General features: G+C 42.3%; 1 long non-coding RNA gene across 4 annotated transcripts in view; it reads left to right on the top strand.

The window, feature by feature from the left end:
* Positions 1-18,929, top strand: part of LOC129620792 (uncharacterized) — a 123,391-nt gene that overhangs the window by 22,518 nt on the left and 81,944 nt on the right. The gene's annotated exons all lie outside the window — the stretch shown is intronic.

Genomic DNA, 18,929 nt, shown 5'->3' on the forward strand with positions numbered 1-18,929 from the left:
TACGTGAACTGAGAACTTCCATATGTACAATTTGGGTTTAGAAAAGGCAGCAGAACCAGAGATCAAATTGCTGACTTTCACTGGATTATGGAGAAAGCAGAGGAATTCCAGAAAAACAGATACATACTTCTGCTTCATTGACCATGCTAAAGCCATTGACTGTGTGGATCACCTCAAACTGGAAAATTCTTAAACAGATAGGAGTACCAGATCATCTTACCTGTCTCCTGAGAAACTGTATGCAGGACAGGAAGCAACAGTTAGAACCAGACACAGAAAAAAAAAAGAACCAGACACAGAACAACTGGCTGGTTCCAAATTGGGAAAGGACTACGGCAAGGCTGTATATTGTCGCCCTGCTTATTTAACTTATGTGCAGAGTACATGCAAAATGCCAGGCTGGATGAATCACAAGCAGGAATCAAAAGATTTCCAGGAGAAATATCAACAGCCTCAGATATGCAGATGATACCACCCTTATGGCCGAAAGCTAAGAGGAACTAAAGGTCCTGTTGATGAGTGTAAAGAGGAGAGTGAAAAAGCTGGCTTGAAACTCAACATTCAGAAAACTAAGATCATGGCATCTGGTCCCATCACCTCATGGAAAATAGATGGGGGAAAAATGGAAGCAGTGGCAGACTTTATTTTCTTGGGCTCCAAAATTACTGCAAATGGTGACTGCAGCCATGAAGTTAAAGACACTTGCTCCTTGGAAGAAAAGCTATGACAAACCTAGACAGCATATTAAAAAGCAGAGACATTGTCAAAAAAGGTCCATATAGTCAAGGCTATAGTTTTTCCAGTAGTCATGTCCGGATGTGAGAGTTGGATCATAAGGAAGACTGAGCATCAAAAGAATGTATGCTTTCTAATTGTGGTGCTGTAGAAGACTCCTGAGTGTCCCTTGCACTGCAAGGAGATCAAACCAGTCAATCCTAAAGGAAATCAGTCCTGAATATTCATTGGAAGGACTCATGCTGAAGCTGAAACTCTAATACTTTGGCCACCTGATGTGAAAAGCTGATTCACTGGAAAAGACCCTGATGCTGGGAAAGATTGAGGGCAGGAGAAGAAGAGGGCAGCAGAGGATGGGATGGCTAGATAGCATTACCAACTCAATGGACATGAATTTGACAAACTCCAGGAGTTGTGGAGGACAGAGGAGCCTGGTGTGCTGCAGTTCATAGGGTTGCAAAGAATGCAGCAGGACTTAGTGACTAAACAATAAGAACAATATAGTAATACTTAGAGATAATTAGTGCTTCCCTGGTGGCTCAGATGGTTAAAAATCTGCCTGCAGTGCGGGAGACCTGGATTGATAGTGGGGGAACACTTAGTTCAGGCAAGTGGGAAACTGGAAGTTGATGAGAGCTGCTCAGAGAGAAGAAGGCTGTCAACAAGCGGAAGGGAGAGACAGTGAGCCTCAATCCTGGAGGACTCTGAGGAGAGGAGTAGTGGTAGTGGCTGCCTTTAAGCTGAGGAATCTTAACAGTGACAGTGAAAGTGAAACCGTTAGTTGCCCAGTCGTGTCCGAATCTTTGCGACTCCATGGACTGTAGCCTGCCAGGCTCCTCTGTCCATGGAATTCTCCCAGCAAGAATACTGGAGTGGGTTGCCATGCCCTTCTCCAGGGGATCTTTCCGACCCAGGAATCTTTCCGACCCAGATATCCAGCATTGCAGGCAGATTCTTTACCATCTGAGCTACCTGGGAATCTTGCAGCTTGGTGTGAAAGGCCCCATGCATATTCCAGAGGCAGCTCTCTCCAGGGCTTCTCATAAGGATGGAGTACAGAGAGCCTGGTGTTGCACTGTAAGACTCGCTGTCTCCTATTGTGCCTCTACCAAAATAATTAGCTCAAATGCTCTGTGCATGCCTACTTTAAAAGTCTGGATGTTATAATTCTTCCTCTAGAACAGTCCTAAGGGTGTTGATGGAAAGGGATGGCCACACAGGCAACTTTACCTCGTGAAATTTAATGATTAAAAAGCATGATTGCTGTGAAGAAAGGAAGATTAGGAAGGTATAGAAACAAACAGTGTATAGCAACAAAAAGGTACAGAAACAAACAGTGAAAAATGAAAGAAGACAACTGTCAGAAACTTTCTTTCTGCAACTGAAATAAGGGCTTCTCTAGGAGGGAACACTAGTGAGTAGAAATGAACACTTGCAAACATGTTGGAGTTCATTTGGTTTGATGTGGGATGACTGGACTCACACCTGGGATATGGACATAAGAAAGGGAGTGTTCAAGTGGTTCACATGAGGCAGGAGAAGGGGCAGGAGGACAGGTAAGAGGACATCTTTGGATTGGTGAGAAAGCAGATGGCTTCATGACTTATAAATTGGTTAGTAGGGATAAAGGTCATATGTATAATTTTTAAACATCGTATTAGCCTATACCTTCAACTTCTTTTCATTACTTTGATAAACATGCCAATCTCATACCAGAATAGGTTCTGATTTTGGAATCTGGTGGTCATGAAAAGACAGGGTAGCAAAAGAACTGTAATGTGTTCTTGGAGGAAATAAAACAGGGATTTCACTCTCCCTGACAAGTTTCTTAAGTGATTTAAGAAAGTTTGTGCATTCTGTGTTTAGAAACACAGAGAAACTTTGAATGGAGAATCTGTTTTCCCTCTTGTCTGTTGGTCTGCATTCTGGCACTGGGTGACTGCCTCAATCAGAGGAATTTGGCCTGCAGTCAAGGCTGGATCTCAGGGCTGTGGGGCCTGACATTCCTGTACCCCACATCTGAGACTTTGTATCTACAGTCATCTGACTGTAGAGTCTTTCCCCTCAGCAAAAGGTGCAGGGTTCTAACCATGGGGGTGAGAATATAAGCCTGAAGTCAGTTTTCAGCATGAATCATTTGAGACAATAGACTACATTTTATGTTTTAAAGGAAAAATAACCCAAGGAAATTAAAAGAAAACAGATCCATGGCCATATAGGACTGTCTAAGAAAGAAGACTAAAATTTTTTTTTAAAGTTCAGGTAGGCCAAATCCATATAATCATTTTAAGCTTTTAAATCACAAATTTGAGCTGTAGGAATGTCTTTGTTGGTAAATACAAAGGAAAGATCAGCCACTGGAACCATTTATCTTGCATTTGTTCAAAGCACTGAGTAATTTAGAGCAAATTTTAGAGTTTGGAATTCTTCTGTGATGTGACAAAATCAAAGAGTTGTTGAATTTGTATTACATGAATATTTTGCAGTGATTGACCTTTCTTCTAAATCTGTAATTAAAAAGGGAAGGAAAAGCAACCAAACATGAAAGCAGTTTTGCATTCTTTACTTTCAAGTTCTGGTTGAAGGTATTTGAAAGATCAGGTTGGTTTTCCATCTCTGGTGTTTTGGACATGCTTTCAAAAAACCAGTGTAATCTTCTAGGTTCTATAATCTTCTGTATTATTATTAATATACATGTTATTCTTTACAAAGTTACAGATAACTGCTGCCACCAGTTTTGCTGTCAGCAAAGGGGCATCTGTCTGTGGATGCTTCTTTTTATGGTTTCAGTCTCTGAATATTTATGTCATAAGCCAACTTTGCTTGAATATTTCTTGAGTACACTTTTTATTTTGAAATAATTTTATATGCACAGAAAATTTACAAAAAGAGCGTAGCAAGTTCTCATATACACTTCACCTATCTTTTCCTAATGTTTGCCATCTGTAAGTGGGAGGAATGGTGGCCTGCAGAATCCATGTCCACATCCTAAACCCCAGAATCTGTGAATGTGACCTTATTTGAAGAATCTTTGCTGATGTAATTAAGCATTTCAAGATGAGATTGTTCTGGATTATCTGAGTGGGCCTTAAATCCAATGACAGAGGTCCTTATAAAAGACACAAAGATGAGGGACACATGAGGAGAAGAGGACAAGGCTCATTTCTTCATTGATATTCCCTTTCCGAACTAGGATCCTATCCAGGATATCAAACGGTGCTGCTTGTCAGGTCTCTACAGTCTTTGTTCTGTGACAGTTTCCTAGTCATTGTTTGTTTTCCATGACCTTGATGGTTTTGGCAGCACTGGTTAGATATTTTGTAGAATATCCCCCAATCTGGGTTTGTCTACTCTTTTTTTTTTCATGATTAGACTGGATTGTGGGTTCTGGGAAAGAACACGATGAAGGTGTATTGCTTCTCTCATTACATCATGTTGTTGTTCAGTCGCCCAGATGTGTCCAACTCTTTGAGACCCCGTGGACTGCAGCACACCAGGCTTCTCTGTCCCTCACATCTCCCTTAGTTTGCCTAAGTTCATGTCCATTGCATCAGTGATGCTGTCCAGCCATCTCATGCTCTGTTGTCCCCTTCTCCTCCTGCCCTCAGTCTTTCCCAGCATCAGGGTCTTTTTCCAAGGAGTCAGCTGTTTGCATCAGGTGACCAAAATGCTGGAACTTCAGGTGTAGCATCAGTCCTACAAATGAATATTCAGGATTGATTTCCTTTAAGATTGACTGCTTTGATCTCATCGCTGTCCAAGGGACTCTCAAGAGTTTTCTCAAGGACCACAGTTCAAAAGCATCAATTCTTCAGCACTCTGCCTTCTTTACGGTCCAACTCTCACAACCGTACATGACCACAGGAAGGACCATAGCCTGACTATATGGACCTTTGTCAGCAAAGTGACGTCTTTGCTTTTCAGTACACTGTCTAGGTTTGTCATAGCTTTCCTGCCAAGAAGGAAAGAGGCATATTTATTATTACTTCATAAAGGGCGTATATATCCACATGACTTGCCCCTGCTGATGTTAATCTTATCATTTAAATGTAGAGTTTTCCAGGTTTCTCCATTGTGAAGTTAATATTTTCCTTTTCTATTCTCTGTTCTTTGGAAGTAAGTCTAAGTCCAGCCCACACTCAAGTAGGTGGGAGATTAAGCTATACCTCCTTGGAGCAGGGAGAGGATGGTAGGTATTATGTGGAATTTTTCTCTAAGAAGTATGCCTTCCTTCTGTCTTCCCTGTCTTCAGTCATTTATTTATATCAGTATGTATGTACATTTAGCCACTCAGGCATGTCCAACTCTTTGTGACCCTGTGGACTATAGCCTGCCAGGCTTCTCTGTCTCTGGGATTCTCCAGGAAAGAATACTGGAGTGGGTTGCCATGGCCTCCTCCAGGGGATCTTTCTGACCTGGGATTGGACCTGCATCTCTTATGTCTCCTGCATTGGCAGATGGGTTCTTTACCACTAGCGCCACCTGGGAAGCCTGTATATCAGTATAAATGTACTTCTGTTTATTCTATCATCCAGTTATACATCATGATCTAATACAACAACATTATTTATTTATTTTTGCCCAAATTGTTCTAGCTTTCCTGGATCTTATTGTTGTTATTTTTTTTATTACATTATATGATATTGATTTAAGCTTTCTTTTTGTTCCCTGGACTATTGCTGCATAACAAATTACCCCTAAGCTTAGTTGCTTAAAACAACAAACATTATTATCTTAGGGTTTCTCCGGTTGTGACTTAACTGAGTGCTTCCGATCCCTCACAAGTGTGTGCAGTCAGGGTGTCAGGTGGAGCTGTGATGTTCTGAAGCCTCGACTGAGAGGCTGACACACATGGTGTTTGTAACCCTCAGGGCCTTGTCAGCTATTGCATGCAGACATAGGCAAGGGACAGTCACAGACAGCTCACAGCACAGCACCTGGCTCCCCTCCAAGCAGGGTGGGCAGGGGGAGGGGCGCCCAAGATGGAAATCGTAGTGTTTCTTGTAACCTAATCTTACAAGTGGCAGCCTGTCACTTTTGCTCACATTCAAGGGGAGGGGACAATACAGTGGCCTGAATGCAGGGAGGCAGGATCACTGGAGCCCATTTTAAAGGCTGCCCACCACACCCAGAATTCCGCTGTTGCAGTTGCTCACTTTACTTCACTAGGATGGACAGAAGCAGAAGAGAAGGGGAAATCTTTGAAAAGCAAAACCCCACTGGATTAAATGTTTTGTTTGCAATAACTTTTGACATTGCATCACATACTACATAATATCTATCTCATTATTATTCATTTGCACATTTGTTTATTCATTCATTAAGGAGTATACAACATGTAACTCATGAAAATGCAGTGTGGCATGTGACATTTCTGACCCCTAGATGTGGTCTACCTAAAATCTTTGGAAAGTCTTTTTTCCTTAACTAGATAGCACCTGTGCATGTGTAGGTCGTTTAAGCCCAAACACCATAGTGCCACTTCTACCAGCTGACATGTGAGCAGAAGTAGAACAATTATTAACTGTAACTGAAGCTAAATCGAAGCTAATTGTAAATCGAAGCTAAACTTTAAGTTGTTCACATTAAATTCATTAAAAATTTCATAATGAACCTAGGGAATTATGAAGAATAACACCAGTAAGTCTTCCATTTGAATTCAATTCACATTTAGGTCCTTAATCATTAAATAAAATCATTTATTTGTGTCTTCCAATTAAAAAATAATAATTCATGCTCCCTGAAGAACACCTGAAAATGAAGAAAAGCCCAAAGGAAGAAGTTAGCTGATTTCAGAGGCTATGTTCTTAATCATTACTCTATACTTTTGAAGTGAGTGTGTGCGCTCTGGGCCTGCATTTCTGCATGGGCAAAATATAGGAGTAGTCCTAAATGCATGGTCTCCTATGTCCTCTACTTGTTTGCATGTATACTAGAATTTTATCATATGCATAATTAACTTATTCAACTTCAAAATTTCTCCAATTCAAGAGTGAGAGCCAGAGAGTAAGAGGGAGAAAGAGTCCATGGGATTCTCCAGGCAAGAATACTGGAGTGGATTGCCATTCCCTTCTCCAGGGGATCTTCCCGACCCGGGGACCCAACTTGCATCTCAGGTCTCCTTTACTGGCAGTTGTGTTCTTTACCAGTAGCGCCACCTGGGAAGCCATTACATAATACAGGACACTTAAATAATCAGTTGTCAGTGCAGGTTGGTCAAACAAAACCCATGGAAATAATGTAAAATGATCTCACTTAAAAATTATTTTTATCACTGACAATGGACAGAAGTGTATTGTTTAGATGACCAAGTAAGTTAATGTAGATTCACCTACACTCTTGAAGAGTTGAAGGATTAATTGATGTCAGTGGTGGAACATGTATAGGTGATTAATTAGGGGAGCCAATAAAGCATCTTACAGAGCTGTAAAAAATGCATACTATACTTTTAAGCAGTGTAAAGTATTTTAAGGATACATGATACTGTATATGATTTTCTTCACTTAACTGACTTTAAAATCAAACCTAGAAGTAATATGTGAATCTGTTTTAACAGATACCTACTGAAAATGGAAAGATACAGTTTGAAAACAAAAGGTTCATTCTGGTCTCACAAAGGACTGGACTATTGCCGAGGTCCAGCCCCGGCTGATCCAGAGAGTTCGAAGGGGAGACGGCATCGGCGATTAATTTAAATATTCATCAAAGATATAAAGACTAATAGCATGAGGATAGCTCAGTAGGAAAATTCAGCAAAGAAGAGAGGCTGAGTAGCTTGGTTTACACGGAAAATCAGTATAACCTGTGACATCAGGTTGGCTCTGACCATGGAGGCCGCAGGCGCCCTCTCGAATAGCGGAAGGTGCCACACCTTAGGCACCTTCTTGAGTGGGTCTTAGAAGCCCAGGCAAATAAATGGTTGCAGAGGACCTCCACGCTCCAGATGGAAACTAAAGCCAGAATGTGAAAAGAAAGAATGACATGGGGAGACCAAGCTTCGGTGAGCAAGGCCCGCAGCTTTATTTTCAACAGGGGCTTTTATACCATAAGTTGTACATGGAGGATAATAGGGGGCGTGAAACCATGCAAAGTCAGCAGTCTTTGGTCCTTATCAAAACCAGGGTTTCTTTCCTGCAAATTTATCGTATACAAATGGTTTAGGTGATTTACATCATCTTCTGGCCAGAAGGCCTATTAACGTTTTATGACTCTTGACAAAGGTTTGTCAACCGTAAGACTTATTTTCTCTAAGAGTAATTATTTTAAGGTTTGGCGCCATCGTCCGGAGGTGTTACATAAAGTTGCATTCCTATAGGGCAGAGGTGCAGTGGGTTTACAACAAAGGAAAGAATTTATTACCTTAAGGGTCTAAAGTTGCTAACACCAAGGCCACTACTTATTTTTTCTACATACCAACTATATTAATTAATACACATTCAAGGATACAATATAGGGGATGTGGAAACTTGGCAGCAAGCATTGGCTCATCAATGAAATCTTTTACTAGTTTTATTCTGACAGTTTCTAACTCTCTGAGAGGCTTTAAGCTATTTGAATATCTTAAGCTTCCCGTGCCTCTCACGGCTGAGAGACTGTAAACAATCGTATGCATAGCTGTAGGAGTCCGGGTAAACTTGTCAGGCAAGTTACAGAGCTATCTGAGGGGTTTGGATTTAAACACTCCTAATGCCCAGGAACTTATTAACTGGAGCTGTAAGTTAACTCCTTATCAGAGAGAGTGAGATGGTGGTGGGGGACAGCCCCCAGTAAAGTCAGAGGTGAGAGCACAAAGCAGTAAAGTAGGCAGACTCTGGTTTTTCGGGGTAGATGCTCGAGAATATCCAGGGGGACTCCTGAGGCTCGATCCCGCCCTTGCGTATGTCGAGCCTCCTTCCTCACGACCTTTGCCATGGGCGGAGGTCCTCACGCCGGCTCCCAGCAGACTATGACCAAAAATCCATTAGGATTCACATAGTAGTTTTCTGGATCTTATTCTTTATTTCTCTGCTTCTGTATGGGAGCTTGCCTCATTCTTTTTTTCATGCAAATTTTTTTGCTTCTCCATGCCTGGATGGAAAATGGCCATCCTAAAGAATTTTTCAGACCAGGCATGCAATGGAGAATGACTAGTGTTTCTGAGATTTAATTCCAAATATTCTGGAGGATGTGCAATTTCAGATAGGTTTGTGGGGGCCAAGAATGGCTGTATGCCCACTTTCCAGGAGAGGCCATGGGGAAGGAATCAGACCCAAGTGGAGCTGGCACACGGTGTGTTTTAGCAGCCAGCCACAGATGGCCTCACAGAGGTTCCTGGATCCCGCAGGCAGGTCTCAGAAGCAGAGGGAAGAGTCACTGAACTCCCCAGGGCCCTGTGGACAGAGTGTGGGAGGCCTTAGGGTGGTAAGGGAGGACCAGACAGGACATCAGATGCTTTAGAAAGTAACCAGTGGCATGACGCTGGTAGATCCCTGGAGACTTAGATATGACCCAGGAAAGGAAAAGTATGAAGGGAAGAATGCCAAACCAACACAGATTAAATTTTAGCCCGTCTAGGGACATGGAACTTAAAGGTAGACTGAACATGGAGAAGAACTCTGTTGATGGCACACCTGTTTTGAGATGCTAGGACTTGCATCTGATACCCACGGGGACCTGGAATGTCTGTGATTCCTGAGGCAGCATATTTCTGGACTACAGATCTCAGATACCTTCCAGAAATAGGGTCAAAGTCCCTCTGGGGGCAATACTTATGAACCCATGCAGAGATAAGGTAAGTGCTCCAGAAACACCAGTGATTAGAAAACTGTGGACTGTAGTGAGATCAAGTTTGCAAGAGTTTTACAAAAATACTTTAAAATTTTGGGGCAACCTGAGGGCTGATGGGCAGAAGAGAGGACAAATGTAACCTTATAAATGGGTGAATTTGAGCTCTGTAAGTGTCAGGAAGGCAGTGACAAAGGAAGGTGCATGGCATCTTCTCAAGGCATATTCTCAGACTCAGACTCTGGATGTAAAGAGTGGACTCTAAGGAGAAAGGAGTGATTCCAAGCAACACGAGCTGTCACCCTGCCAGATGGCATAGATGGGTATTTACCACAGCAGCTCTTTTGGGAGGCCCTTACCTAGGCTGTTTGTAAGGTAGCTTGCAAGGCAGAAGGATCCTATTACTCTGCTTAATGCATTGATGCAATGGCCAAGGCCACAGTCAGACGCTGTCTTAGGAAAGGAGATAAGACTTCTTAACAAGCCTCCAGAGGGCACAGCTGTACATTGGAGAATGTTTATAAGACTATGCTATGCTATGCTAAGTCACTTCAGTCGTGTCCGACTCTGTGTGACCCCATAGACAGCAGCCCACCAGGCTCCCCTGTCCCTGGGATTCTCCAGGCAAGAACACTGGAGTGGGTTGCCATTTCCTTCTCCACTACATGAAAGTGAAAAGTGAAAGTGAAGTCGCTCAGTCATATCCGACTCTCAGCGACCCCATGGACTGCAGCCTATCAGGCTCCTCCATCCATGGGATTTTCCAGGCAAGAGTACTGGAGTGGGGTGTTTATAAGACTAGTGAAGCACAAACACCGCTATTTTGTTTGCCAGAAAAAAGGACCATTTTAATGATGACTTTGCCTTAAAGGAAACCCTCAGTCATTAATACTGGAGGTAAGGTCTGCTTGGTGAGGGTAAGAGGAAAGGGTCTCAGAAAAGTGAGAGGACCAAAGAGTAGGGCCATTTTCTACCTTCAGGAAAGAGTCTGGGAACTTCCCTGGTGGTCCAGTGGTTAAGATCCCCTGGTAGTTTAGCTGTTAAAGAATCCACCTGCAATGCAGGAGACCCTGGTTCAATTCCTGGGTTGGGAAGGTCTGCTGGAGAAGGAATAGGCTACCTATTTGAATATTCTTGGGCTTCCCTGGTGGCTCAGCTGGTAAAAAATCCGCCTGCAATGCGGGAGACCTGAGTTTGATCTTTGGATTGGGAAGATTCCCTGGAGAAGACAATGGCTACCCACTCCAGTATTCTGGCCAGGAGAATTCCAGGGACTGTACAGTCCATGGGGTCGCAAAGAGACAGACATGACTGAGCGACTTTCACTTTCACTTTCCAATGCAGATGATGCAGACTTGATCCCCTGGTTGGGGAACTAAAAATAGCTATGGTTTTTCCAGTAGTCATGTATGGATGTGAGAGTTGGACCATAAAGATACCTGAGCACAGAAGAATTTACGCTTTTGAACTGTGATGTTGGAGAACACTCTTGATAGTCCCTTGGACTGCAAGGAGATCAAACCAGTCCATCCTAAAGGAAATAAGTCCTGAATATTCATTGGAAGGACTGATGCTGAAGTTCGAATACTTTGGCCACCTGATGCGAAGATCTGACTCTGAAAAAGACACTAATGCTGGGAAAGATTGAAGGTAGGAGGAGAAGGGGATGACAGAGGATGAGATGGTTGGATGGCATCACCGACTCGATGGACATGAATTTGAGAAAGCTCTGGGAGTTAGTGATGGACAAGGAAGCCTGGTGTGCTGCAGTCCATGGGGTTGCAAAGAGTCAGACACAACTGAGCAACTGAACTGAATTGAACTGGGGAACTAAGATCCCACAGGCCGGACAGAGTGGCCAAATAAATAAATTAAATAAAAACAAAAGAGAGTCTAGGCTCAGTAAACCCCTATATCTCTTCTTTATCCAGACCTCTGGAGTCCAGAGATCTTGTAGCAGAGATTTTGGGAATGAGGTAATGGGAATTGAGGTTGAGGACTCTGATCACACACCTGTCACCAACAGATGTCATCAGCTTTTCACTTCTTGGGTAAAGTGGGCTCCTTAATTCAGTAGAAATAATGGGTTGGTTTGGGGGGCAGATGGCAAAAGGATTATTGATGGGAGGTGGGAGAATTTTATGGATGACCTCAGATAAGGAGAATTATAAAGGAGAAAGCCTCACCCAGGGCATATTTTTACCTGCTTCACCTTTGGGCTTCCCTGGTGGCTCAGTGGTAAAGAATCTGCCTGCCAATGTGGTTGAGATGCAGGTTCAATACCTGGGTCAGGAAGATCCCCTAGAGAAAGAAATGGTAACCTACTCCAGTATTCTTGCCTGGATAATCCCATGAAGAGGAGCCTGGTGGGGTTGCAAAAGAGTCAGACATGACTTAGTGACTAACACCACCACCACCTCTGGGAACTCAGAGAAAATATCACTCCTGTGGTCAGGGGCCACTTGTCCACAGCAGTTTTCATCCTTCTGGGATTTGGACCCAGATCTGAGCCTGTGGGGTGTGTGTGTGTGTGTGTGTGTGTGTGTGTGTACACGTACACGCACGTGTGTGTGTTTGAAGGGGGCATTTGGTGAGGGTGAGGAGTGATGCCTGCACGTGGAGTAAATTTGCTTTGCAGGGATGTAAATATTTAATTCAGGAGGAGGATATGGTGGAATAATACCGTGGAGATTTATTATTTTATTTCTTCTGGCACATCTTTCCTCTTCCCATTGGAGCAGATGGCCAGCTCTGAGCTCATCATCCCAGGAGGGGAAGTGACAGTGTAGGAAGAACCTCTCTAGAGTTGTGTTCCCAAACCCTAAATCCTTAGGGAGTTAAGAGTATTTGGGGGTATCGACAAGATATTTAGAAGCCATAGGAGAAAGAGAGCAGGCTTCCCCTGAGATGAAAGAGAGATCCCTCAGCTGGAGGGTAGAAGGGGAACCGATTGAGCCTCAGAGAGGGGCCCGAAGCCCTGGTGCCTGAGTGCAGTTCTGGAAGAGTGGCCATGCGATGCCCGGCGAGTGGGGCCAAAACAGCCTCCCATGTGTTCCTGTGCGCCAGGGAGCCTTGAAGCAGCAGACAGGTTCTCACAAGTGGGCCCACACCTTGTCCTTCTTGTCCTGTGCTCGTCTGTCCGTGTGGTCTCTGCATTCTCTCCATTATTTACACTGAGCAGTTTCACAGCCCTTTGTGGTGAGGTAGTGCTCGCTTGAGTTTTTCTCTCTGCCAGGCTAGAGGAGTAGCTTGTGTACCATGCTAGAGACAGATGTCTGTTGGGGGCCTTCCTCAGTGTTTCTCAAGGTCAGTGTCTATTTGAGACCCTGATACCTCTCTGAGGTCTCACTCACTCTGATAACCAGGTGCTGGGACCTTCAGGTTCTTGGGTTCTTCCTCGTCAGCTTTCCTCCGTAGAAACCTCAGTGAGCCTCAGAGACACATGAGAACTTGCTAAAAGGGGGGAAAAGTTTTATGGGAATACAGTTTCCATGTTCTCTTACTTATACTGGGAATTCTCTGTGAGTCACCCTCACCCCCAAGCCCATGGATTCATAACAGTGAATTATGGCCAGAGGTCTCCAGGTACCTCTCTTTGTGGTGAACTTGAATTTTTTCACAGTAACAGCTCTTTGAGCAGTCCAAGGGAGTTTTTGGAGGCAAAGAGTTCCGGTTCTGAGACAGACAGGTTTTTTTCTACACTGTATCAAGACATGGCATTATCAAGCTCCACATCACTCCTCTTGTGGACTTAGTATGACCATGGTCTGCACCAGCCTGGTCACACAACACACAAAGGAAAGTCACATATTACTTTGGTTTGGTCATAAAATCAACATTTAAAGCAATAATTTACAGTGACAACTACCGTGAAACTTTCTCAAATATTCAGTTGAGTTTCATGTGAAGTAGATGACCCATATTTAGGGACAGTGTTGTACTTTAAAAGTTTCTTTAAATTCCGCAATCATGTTCAATGTGGTGCTCACATTATGAGAAGTAAATTAAGGGAAGAACACTTTACGTCTCAGATTAATCTCAATTTGGGCTGTAAATGAAATGGGGGCAAAGATGTACACATTATTTGCTACGTTTATTATAATTCTCTCTCTTGGTAGAGAAAGTACAGACAGTGTTAGATGTGGTTGAAAGTATAAAGAAATACCCACGAGCTTGATCTCAAGGGGTACACAGTTCTGCTCCTGAGATAATAGCAACTAAGAAGGGAAAGACAGTATAAAGGTCTCCAGTGGTCTTGAGCCATCTCTTGGCTTGGGGTCATTCACTGTGGCTTCATTCTTGGGGCTCGTGTATTGGAAATACGTCTACTAGTGCTCCAGGTCATGTCCTCCCACGTGGTGCCCAGTGGAATAGAGTTTGTCTTTGTTTGGCCGTTCAGAACATCTTGGGTTTCTCATTGGACCTTGTTGGTTCACATACTCATTCTAAGCTCATCACCACCACAAAGTGGAATGGATGGTAAGAGTAGAATGCAATTCCTTGATTGATTATGTTTTCATTTTATATTTTAATTCTAGAGTTGGGGTAGAGTTAACTCTACCTGTTCTGTCTGTAAGAAGACAGAATGAGGAAGAAGTCGGTTTCTCAGAGGAAAACTTTGATAATGCAATCTAGAAAAAGGTGAATGGATACTAGGGTAGAGAAATGACATTCTTTTTTAAAAATAGTATTTATTTTTAAAAAAGTTTTATTTATTTATCTTTTGGCCGTGCTGGGTCTTTGTTGCTGCGTGGGCTTTTCCTCTAGTTGTGGGGAGTGGGGGCTACTCTCCAGTTGTGGTGCATGGACTTCACACTGCAGTGACTTCTCTTGTTATGGAGCATGGGCTCTGGGGCATGTGGGCTTCAGTAGCTGTGGCTCCTGGGCTCAGCAGTTGTGGCTCCTGGGCTCAGTACTTGTGGCTCCTGGGCTCAGTACTTGTGGCTCCTGGGCTCAGTGGTTGTGGCTCCTGGGCTCAGTATTTGTGGCTCCTGGGCTCAGTAGTTGTGGTTCCTGGGTTCTAGAGTACAGGCTCAGTAGTTGTGGCTCCTGGCTCAGTAGTTGTGGATCCTGGGCTGAGTACTTGTGGCTCCTGGGCTCTAGAGTACAGGCTCAGTAGTCTTGGTACATGGGCTTAGTTACCCTGGGGTATGTGGAATCTTCCCAGACCCGAAGTTAAACCCATGTCCCCTGCACTGGCAGGCGGATTCTTATCCACTGTACCACCAGGGAAATCCCTAAATATTTATTGATTGGTTGACTACTCTGGGTCTTAGTTGTGGCATTCAGGATTTTTTAATTGCAGCATGCAAACTCTTGTTCACATGTGAAATCTAGTTTCCTGGCCAGGGTTGAAGGTAGGCCCCCTGCATTAGAAGTGTGGAGTTTTATCCAGTGGATCACCAGGGAGGTCCTGAAAATTGACATTCTTAAAAAGCTTTGAAATGTTGGAAATTTCTAGGTGGAAGAATGATTGTAAAGCTTTAGACAGTTGGTGAAAGGGAAGTAGGATGGGAAGAAGCCAGTTCAAGAAGCAGGGGACTACACCCAGTGGGTTTAAGTTCAAGAAAGTAGGAGGAATTGCATCTTGGGTCATGTCTAGGAGTGATATGGATAAAACGTAGAATTCAGAGGTAGGCAATGAGGAATGAACTAATGGGTCCCTGTTTGAATTTTGGTGCAAAGTTGTTTCGTATTCCTCTTCCTAAGCCATTTCCCTTCCGGAGTGTTTCCAGAGGGCCTGAGACTTTAAGGGTATCTCACCAGAAGAGCTGGAATTTAGATGGATGGTTTTCCTTAAGCATGATAGAAGATAATTCCAGTTATTATTAGTAGGTTATAATGCTTTTACCTTACTCTTTTACTGTCTCTCTTTCTCCTAATTAGGGTGACTACTAGAAAACCATGTAAAACAAGGGCAAAATTAGGTCCTCAAAGATCATTGGAGCTTTTTCCTGCATTTTTTTTTTTTTTGCAACACAAAAATGAGATTAATTGGAAAATGACAAAATTGAAGACATATTTCACTTGCTTTGAGTAAAGACCAGCTTTGATATAGAGTATTTGTATCATTCATTCTGAAAACAGTATGAGCTCATTTATATGTTACTGAATTATTGTTTAAAACCATTAAATTATCCATTTGAGTTACTATAGAGCTTCTCAAAAAATGTATCAGATGAAAACAAGAACATTTAACATTCTGTATGTTATCAGGAGAAACAGTTTCATGGCACAATCTATACTATTATTGCCTTTAGAAACATGTATTACTGTGTTGGATTGTCAGCAACTTGGACTGAGGACATTTATAAGCAAAAATAAGAGGGGAAGCTCCTTTTCTGTGAGAGTGTTGGTTAGTCTTGCGTTTGTTTTGAAGATGTAATAGCTGCCATATGTTAGACCTATTAAATGAATGATGTAATTTAGGCTTCCTGTTGTCCTGCCAACTGCTCCATGCTGCCTCCTCACTTTTAGCGTGTGTTACTCCAATATGTCCATATATCACCCAGCAGTAGCTTCTTACACAATCACGCTAGTCCTTGGGCCCTTAACCCCATATATCACCTGTATAGGCTCCAGCTCCTTTTCTCCAGAATTAAAACTAATGAAAAATAATGGTAGACCTTGGCAAAGAGTGTGCTTGAAGGATGATAATCAACCCAATATTCTGGCTTGTGGGTAGAAAACTGAGGACAGGCTTGATGCTTAAGACAAAAAATACAATGTGAGATTAAGAGAATTCAGCCTTCTGCACAACATGAAAGATGGAAAATGCTTTATCTTTTGTGAAACATTAGATGGTCTGTTTCTCTACTTGAGTGAATGAGATGTTATAATGAAGACGATGAGAACAAAAATAAAATCATTTATAATATAGTGTATGGCCCTATTCTTGAGCCACCTCTGATAGCTCCTCTCCGGGAAGATAAAATGCTCAGTCTGAGTATATCAGATATTTATAGAGCTATAAACTACATATTTCCCATTTTTAATAAATGGGGAAACAGCCAAAATTGATTATTAACGTACCTCAAGTTGCCATTTATTTATCATTTATTAAAAGTAAACATATGTCTTTTAAAAATTATATTGGAAAAATCTATTATCAATTATTCTATATAGGTTTAACTGAAATCTACTTCTCAGCCTAAGTTGCAGTGTGCTACAAATACCTTAGGACTGTTTCTATTGCCATTTTCCAGTGAATAAATTGGTTACTTAGACTTTCTTAAGCCTTAGAAAGGAGTCTTAGAATTTGCCAAGCAGCTTCAAAGACTTACGTCTTTGTATTATGTCTTACGTATTAAAATGTTAGGACTGTTTATTTTAACTCAGTATCCTAATATATTTTCAACATGGCAGATATCTTTTTGCTACTTTGCATCTTTGTGTATTTCAATGTTTTTCTATGTTTTTTTCTTTAAACTTAGGAACAGATAATTTTCTTTAATTTACACCTTTTGAATTGTCCAGCAGGACCTAAATTAATTCTTTCCTTTGCTGGGAATGCCTAACAGTTGTACTCTTATGTAACCTGTTGGCTCCCACTTGTCATCTTAATGAACTTCCCCATTTCCTACTGTTTTACAATCTGTGCCATTGGCATCTTAAAACTTCCTGCACCCTTCTTCCTTTGGTAAGCATATTAGTTTGCTTGGGCTGCCATAACAGAATACCACAGATTAAGTGGCTCAAGCAGCAGAAATTAATTGTCTTACAGTGTTGGGCTTCCCTGATAGCTCCGTTGGTAAGGAATCCGCCTGCAATGCAGGAAACCTCGGTTGGATTCCTGGGTTGGGAAGATCCTCTGGAGAAGGGATAGGCTGCCCACTCCAGTATTGTGGCTTCCCTTTTTGGGGACCTGGGTTCAATCCCTGGGTTGGGAAGATCCCCTGGAGAAGGAAATGGCTACCCACTCCAGTATTCTGGCCTGGAGAATTCCATGGACTGTTTAGTCCATGGGGTAGCAAAGAGTTGGACACGAATGAAGGACTTTCACAGTTTTGGAGTCTTGAAGTACAAGGTCAAGGCGTCAGCAAAATTGCTTCCTTCTGATGACCATGAGGAAAGGATTTGTTCAAGGCCTTTCTCCTCAGCTTGTGGATGGCTATCATCTCCCTGTTTCTGTACATCATATTCCCTCTGTATGTGTATCCACGTTCCCTCCTCTTGTAAGGACACTGATCATATTGAATGGGGGCCTAATGTCATGACCTTATTTTAACTTAATTACCTTTATAAAGACCCTGTCTCCAAATATGGTCACATTCTGAGGTTAGGACTTCAATATATGAATTTTGGAGGGACACAATTCAGTCCATAACAGTGTGAAAGAAGAACACAGAAATATTCGATGTCACAAATACAGATCTAAATTATCAGACAAGAATCATATGGATATGCTGCATAGTGATACTAGTTTTCTAGCGGTCAAAAAGCTAACCTTGGTGAGGTTTACCCCCATGCTTGTCAAGAAAACAATGCAAGCAGAGTTAGCAAATGTGTGGAAAGTAGAGATCCTAAAACAGAAATGGGGAAGGAGAGCCTCCAGAGCCTTACATACCAAATGGTAGTGAAAGTTATTCTTTTTAATAATGTAGAGGCATTTTAATTCAGATTACAACACATTCATGTAAACCAGCTCTCGCCCATCACAGCATTTCAGCACAGTATTATATTGAATATATGCTACCATATGGGAGTCAACAATGTAATTTCTCTATTTTTTCAAGTCTTTACATGTAGCAAGAGCTCTCTAATGCATTATAAATGGTCAAACAGGCCAAACCTATTTCTTTGGAATTGTTATGCAGATGAGATGAGACTGTCAATAGTTTTGACTTTTAATGCTGTGATCTCCTCCTCTGAATTAGAAGTTGTGATTGTACTAGAGATCTGAACTGTTTTTCATCATGACCCAGTGAAATGACTTAGGGGAACCCTGGTGGGTGCTGAAATTTTAGAAATGGAAGTTAGCCTGGGGGTTTATCCTGGGGATTTTGACTCAATCAAATCTATTGCTACGATTGCTGGTCTTCCAGGTTAATTCTGGGGACAGCTCAGGGAGTGTGCTGAATGGGGGAAGTGAAGGGTGGAAGGGGATGTCCCAGCCTCTCCTTCATGAAAATTGACCTGGTTTCTTAAAGGATCACTCTGGATTAAGAATGCAGGACCAGTAGGATGAACCTGCTTCCATAGTGGTCATAGAGGAGGATACAAGGAAGGAAATGGGGACACCAATAGTTCCACTTAGCTGCTTCTATGACAGGTTCTCAGAAAGGCTGGCATGTCATATATTCAAATTTAAAATGTTTCCTAAAAAGTATACATTTCTGCATACTGACCATTTTGCTTCAGTTGGTTCTGGATATGGATTATATTACATTGGATGTTTTAGCAGGATCTTAGCATTTCTTTTATTAATCTGC

This window comes from Bubalus kerabau, chromosome 10 (assembly GCF_029407905.1).
Source record: "Bubalus kerabau isolate K-KA32 ecotype Philippines breed swamp buffalo chromosome 10, PCC_UOA_SB_1v2, whole genome shotgun sequence".
Lineage (NCBI taxonomy): Eukaryota > Metazoa > Chordata > Mammalia > Artiodactyla > Bovidae > Bubalus > Bubalus kerabau.